Source organism: Danio aesculapii, chromosome 4, assembly GCF_903798145.1.
Source record: "Danio aesculapii chromosome 4, fDanAes4.1, whole genome shotgun sequence".
In the NCBI taxonomy this organism is placed as follows: Eukaryota; Metazoa; Chordata; class Actinopteri; order Cypriniformes; family Danionidae; genus Danio; species Danio aesculapii.
Window position 1 is genome coordinate 17,181,344 of NC_079438.1, and position 6,184 is coordinate 17,187,527.

The 6,184-nt window shown below is 37.3% G+C and overlaps 1 pseudogene; it reads right to left on the bottom strand.

The window, feature by feature from the left end:
* LOC130222042 (zinc finger protein 729-like) overlaps nt 1–6,184 on the bottom strand; it is a 632,497-nt pseudogene that overhangs the window by 127,980 nt on the left and 498,333 nt on the right.

Genomic DNA, 6,184 nt, shown 5'->3' on the forward strand with positions numbered 1-6,184 from the left:
ACGTCCTTGAGATTCACTCGCTTGTGAGTGGAAGTTGTCCTGGGTTACTGGGGTGACAGACTCTGCTGAGAGTCGGTTTGCAAAAGTTTTTTGCTGTTTCGGTGTTTCCTAAAATTTAAGAGGTTGCATGGAAAGTTCTTTGAGACTCGATTGCGTGGCGGTGCAGTGTCCGAGAGCAAGGCGTGAGGGGGCAGAGAGCAGCGGCGAGCATGAGCAAGCTAATGCAAAAAGCTTTTTTTACTGTTGCAGTAGGTTTTTAAGTGATCTGGTTTGGTCCATCCCAATGGCACTGTCTTCCAATAAGCAGTTGCCATGGAGGGCAGGTCCACGCCCCGTACCATTATGCTCAGGGTAAGTCATTAACAGACTGCTTGGTAATTTCATGTGGTAAAATATCTTGTACGTTCGTTACTATCTTACATCAAATGTTACAAGACAAATACTGTTTCTGATACTAGTTTTTTCATTTACACCAATGTATTGCAAATATCACTAGCTCTTGTTTAGCATCAGACACATACAGAAGGATTCATCTGCTATAAGGTTTAAAAACCATTGATTACCTTGGTTGCAATAAACACGTAGTATTCAAAGAAAGGCACTGCCCCAGAGGGACAAATTTAGTGATCTCCCTAAGTCTCTAAAAATTTTTTGAAGTAGCGCACAATTCTTAAATTCCAAATTAAATTTATGAAAATTTTTGAAATTGTTTTTGTAAATGAATAGTGCTAGGCATGGATTAATGTTGTTATTATTATTATTATTTTTTAATTTTATTATTTTTTGAGACTGAGAATCTTACATTTACATTTTGTTGGGAATGGGAAGACATTCCTCCAGCAGGGAACAGTCAATGAAAATGTTAGGGAAAGTGATTTATAGCCTGCGCTAGCTCACATATTGGAGGCTCCTGGAGGGGATGTAGACCTTCAGCAGAAGGTGGAGGTAAAAGGGTGCAGTGCCAGTGATTTTAACTTGATATGAGCCTCGAGCGGTAACCAATGCAGAGAGATAAAGGGAGGAGTTACATGGGCTCTCATTGAAGAGCAGATGAGCTGCAGCATTCTGGAGCATCTGTAGAGAAATAAGGGTGCAGGATGGAAATCCAGCTAGAAGAGCACTGTCGGAGTCCAGCCTTGAAATGACAAGACTTTGCACTAAAAGTCGTGCATCATGATCATGCAGATCTGCATGATGGAGCTGTGTTAGCAATGTCCTCTTTGAAGGACAACTGATCATCCAGTATCACTCTAAGATTTCTTACCGAACTACATGGGGTAATGGTGGATGATTCCAGCTGGATTGAGAAATTGTGTTGAATGTGTGGAGTTGCAGGGAAGGTGATGTTTTTTCCAGGCAGTTTTTTTCCAGGCAGTTTGATTTGAGTTAAAAATTTGGAAATTTAGTTGAAAACAGCCCTTTGTAGTGTTTTGGCAATAAATAGAAGGAGAGAGACTGGTCTGTATTTTTCATCCACTGAGGTGTTGATTGATGGTTTTTTGAACAGGGAGGTTACCCAGGTCTGTGTAACCCCGCTGGCCCTACACCACCCAACCCGCTCCGAGCTGGGATCGGACCGGCGACCTTCCGCATGGCAGTTGTTCTAACAAGTAGGCCAAAGACCATGACCCCTAGCGTCTGTCACCAGAGCACCTTTAGAGGTCAGAGGAGTGAGGTTTACCTGCACAGCACTTCACTAGCTGGCCTCCGTTACACCTGCTTAAAAGTGGTGGAAATGTGCCAGTGTGCCATTTGTTCCCTTTGGCGCCGTTCATACCGCAGTGGCGACGCTAGTTGATGCGCCAGCAGCTTTTGACCGCTGGGTGGCACTTTAACCACAGATTTACAGCTTTGCCTTTTCACAATACTAGATTGACGGTTCTGTATGTGTACTTTATGTGATGTGATGTGTACAATTAAAATATAATTTTGTTTTAGTTTTCTTAGTAATAAACATGCGTTTACACTATACTGTAGGCTATGTTTTAGAAATGATACATGGTGAAAAGCCCTAGGCTGCAAAAACCAAATATAAGAATTAAATTCTTTAGCCTTTATAGTGCCCTATTAAATTGTGTTAGGGTGAAATAAATGTTTCGATTTCTTTCACCATCATGGCGATGTTATTACCTCAAATCTTAAACGTGTGCATATGAAAAACAGCACACACTACAAAATAATATTAAGATTATTGTGCCAGTGGAGCACATCACCTGATTGTGAACTTGTGATCACCTGAACTTACTTTATCAGTAGGCTATTTATTATTTATTACAGCCTATGTTACAAACATTTGACCAACTGCCACTTCATAAAAAACACGCTCATGCACTCAAAACTAGTGGCAGTTATGAATTAAATAAATGGGCATACCCGCACGCAAAGTGAGCCGCATATTATTTATCGTCTGTTCATTTTCTCTGTTCATTTCTCTTTCACACGCATGCAGAGAAAGAAAAAAATTCTGCTTGTTTAAAAAAGCGCATTATGTCCACTAATGTATAATAATAATAATAACAATAATTAGCTATATCTAGGTCAAAAGCAAAATTGTTACCTGTTGCACCGCATAGGCTAGCCTATAGTGTGGAAAAATATAATTCACAACCTGGGATGCGTTTCCCAACACCATCGTTAAGCCAGCTATGTCGTTCGTTGATTTGCCATTTCCCAAAAGTTCGTATATAATAGTTTAGTTTTTACATATAGTATTGCATTAATTGCAGAGACGTTAAATAGCAAATTTGAATGCTAAAGGATTTTGGATATGTATAAAATTGCTAAGTTTATCAGACTCGCCAAGCAAGAGTCTTCCCAGCAATAATTATTAGAGTTCACATACATATCAAAATCTCTGGATGCCAAATGTAGAAAGAAAAAGCTATAAATTAATACATGTATAGTAAGAAGGCTCTTGTTTCAAAGAGTAACTAAAAATACAACTTTAGAGGATACAGAAGTTTGGATAAAAGCATTTTTAGGAGAACTGGAAAAGTCAACGTAAAACACTAGATATTAAGTACACTCCCAAAACAAATGACTTTATATTTCTTCAGACTGAATACAAAAAGAGCATTTGGGGAAATAATATTATAAGATTGAGCAAGTTGTGATTTAGAGCAGTTATGAGTAGAGACTTCACCAACTTTATTATATAAGAGGAATTTATGTAAAACTCGTACCATTCTGTCACTTAAATATATTATTCCAAAAACTCACACAAACAGGTAAAGAAATCTGAGATCTATTAGTAATTGAGTGAATGTCTTTGTTTGACATGTACTGAGAAGATTTGTGCAGTCAAATATAAAATAATGTAAAATAACTTTAGGCCAGGCTTGACTGAAGGTATTATACAATCAGGGATTTCACAGAAACAATGTTATATTCCTCTGAAGAGACTGAAGAAGAAGACAAATTAATCTTCTGTCCACAAATGTTTCCCTCTGTTGTCAAGAGACTGACTGAGAAGCTTGCCCATTTAAAATGGTGGCGGTATAAGCCACGGTGGTAATGGTCACTTTGAACTCTCACCAGCTGTAGACAGCATATATACCTGCTATTTATATGAATTATTTTGAAATTTAATAATATACAGTGGTGGCCCAAAATTATTACACAACGTAGTGTTTTCAACCTGCTAAAAAGGTTTTAAGTCAGTTTCTTTTGCTGAAGTGTGTTAGTAGGAAATAATAAAATAACATTTAAAAACACAAACATTTTAGGCTGGTGAGAATACAGGTGTTCTAATAATTCTGGCCACCACTGGAGATAGCATAACTTAAAATATGAACATGTCTGAATATCCCTCATTATATACAAGCAACTATTTGCCCTTTGTTTATAAAATAAGGCAATGTTTAGTGTCTAATGAAAGAGAAACACTTTATTTTGTTATTTTGAACAAAACAGTGAACAAAAACTGAAAAAGTTTTAAAATATTTGTTTGCCAGTAATAATTTTGTGGTATTTGTTTATTAAAAATGTATTTGAAATGTATATTTGTTTTACATTTATTTGTTTAAAGACATTGAAGACGTGCTAAAAGAGAAATGAATTTATTATATTATTGTTTCTGAACAAAAACCCTAGACTGAAGGAAAGTTAAAAAAATGTCATTGTTCTTTAGTAATAAGTTTGTGTTTGCAAATCCAGATCATTACGATAATAAAAATGACGACCCAGATGTTTAAGGGATAGGTTTTATTTTAAATAAAATATTTTTTTCTGTGCGGTTTGCATTCATAATATTAATCTAATTATAAATCATAGTAAAGTTTATTTCTTTTATTATATTCATAACAGCTTTTACAGTCATTGTTCCCGTCGATGTCACAGGGTACCTGTTACATTTCTAAGCGCTGTCATCACATGGTCATTTCCGATGACTCAAAATAAACCTTATTTAATATTTTTAAACGTTAGCAGGACGATTTTAATTTGTAAATGAGATGGCTAGAAGTAATATAATTCGTTTTTCATTAAATATGACAGTATTTTTAATCTCTCCCATAAGACATAGAGTCACTCGACTTCAAATTATGTGCAGCTAAGCGCCCTCTACAGGAGAACTATTTAAAAGGCGCTTAAAAAGGATTGCCGCCCAAATAAAGTTTCCTTAACGGCAGACAAGCCAATTTGTACTCCGTGAATATCTAAATGGAACAACCGTGTAAGAAAAGGTAAGTATGAAGTTTTTGACCTAATGTTTCTTGTGATTTGACTGTGTTACTGTTTCAAGTAGGCCTAATGGAATGTGATCAGCTCGCATCAACAGCGATCCATTTTAACTTAGCCTATATGGTAGTCAGTTGTTGTAAACTAGATTTTAAAAAGCATAAATATTTTGTTTCCAAGTACAGAAAGTGATATAGGCAAAAAAAATTCTGTTTAATCACCATCTGTCATGAAACCTGTATAAACTTCAAGTAGCTTTGCATGATTTAATAATGTATCTTTAGATTGGGTGTATATTATATGCTTAATAATCATTTTTAGACTGTGTGTGTGTGAGTGTGTATATATATATATATATATATATATATATATATATATATATATATATATATATATATATATATATATATATATATATATCAGAATCAGTTTTATTGCCAAGTGTGCTTCACACACACAAGGAATTTGTTTTGGCTACAGAAGCTTCCAGTGTACATAAGTGACAAGTGACAACACAAAATAAATATGAAAAAAAAAAAAGATGAACATTAAACAGATGCGGTTAGTCAAGAAACCTGGATGTTGAGTTGTATGTACAGATTGTTATAAATATACAGGTTATAAGGTGCTGTGTACAAGTGCGAATGTAGAAGGTATTGCATTGTATTTTGATATAAGGTGCTGTGTACAAGTGCGTATGAGAAAGTATTGCACATATTTATTGCACAGTAAGGGAATATTTAACTGTTCATAAGGTAGACAGCCTGAGGAAAGAAACTTTTCCCTGTGTCTGGCTGTTTTTGTGCTTGGTGCTCTGAAGCGCCGACCAGACGGTAACAGTTCGAACAGGTAGTGTGCCGGGTGTGAGGCATTTAGAGTGATTTTGCAAGCCCTTTTACTCACTCTGGAAGAGTACAGTTCTTGAAGTGTAGGAAAGGTTGTGCCAGTGATTCGTTCAGCAGTCCGGACTATTCGCTGTAGTCTACGGAGGTCGGTTTGGAAGCTGAGCCGAACCAGACGGTGATTGAAGTGCAGAGGATGGATTGGACGACAGCTGAGTAGAACTGTACGAGCAGCTCCTGTGGCAGGTTGAACTTCCTCAGCTGACGAAGGAAGTACAGTCTCTGCTGGGCTTTCTTCACAATAGAGTCTATATGAATGTCCCACTTCAGATCCTGAGAGATGGTGGTGCCCAGGAACCTGAATGATTCTACTGCAGCCACAGTGCTGTTCATGATGGTGAGTGGGGGGAGTGCAGGGGGGTTTCTCCTGAAGTCCACTATCATCTCCACTGTTTTGAGCGTGTTCAGCTCCAGGTTGTTGTATCTGCACCACAACGCCAGCCGCTCCACCTCCTGTCTGTATGCAGACTCGTCACCGTTCTGGATGAGGCCGATAACAGTAGTGTCGTCTGCAAACTTAATGAGTTTGATGGAGGGGTCTTTTGCAGTGCAGTCGTTGGTGTACAGGGAGAAGAGCAGTGAAGAAAGAACACATCCCTGGGGGG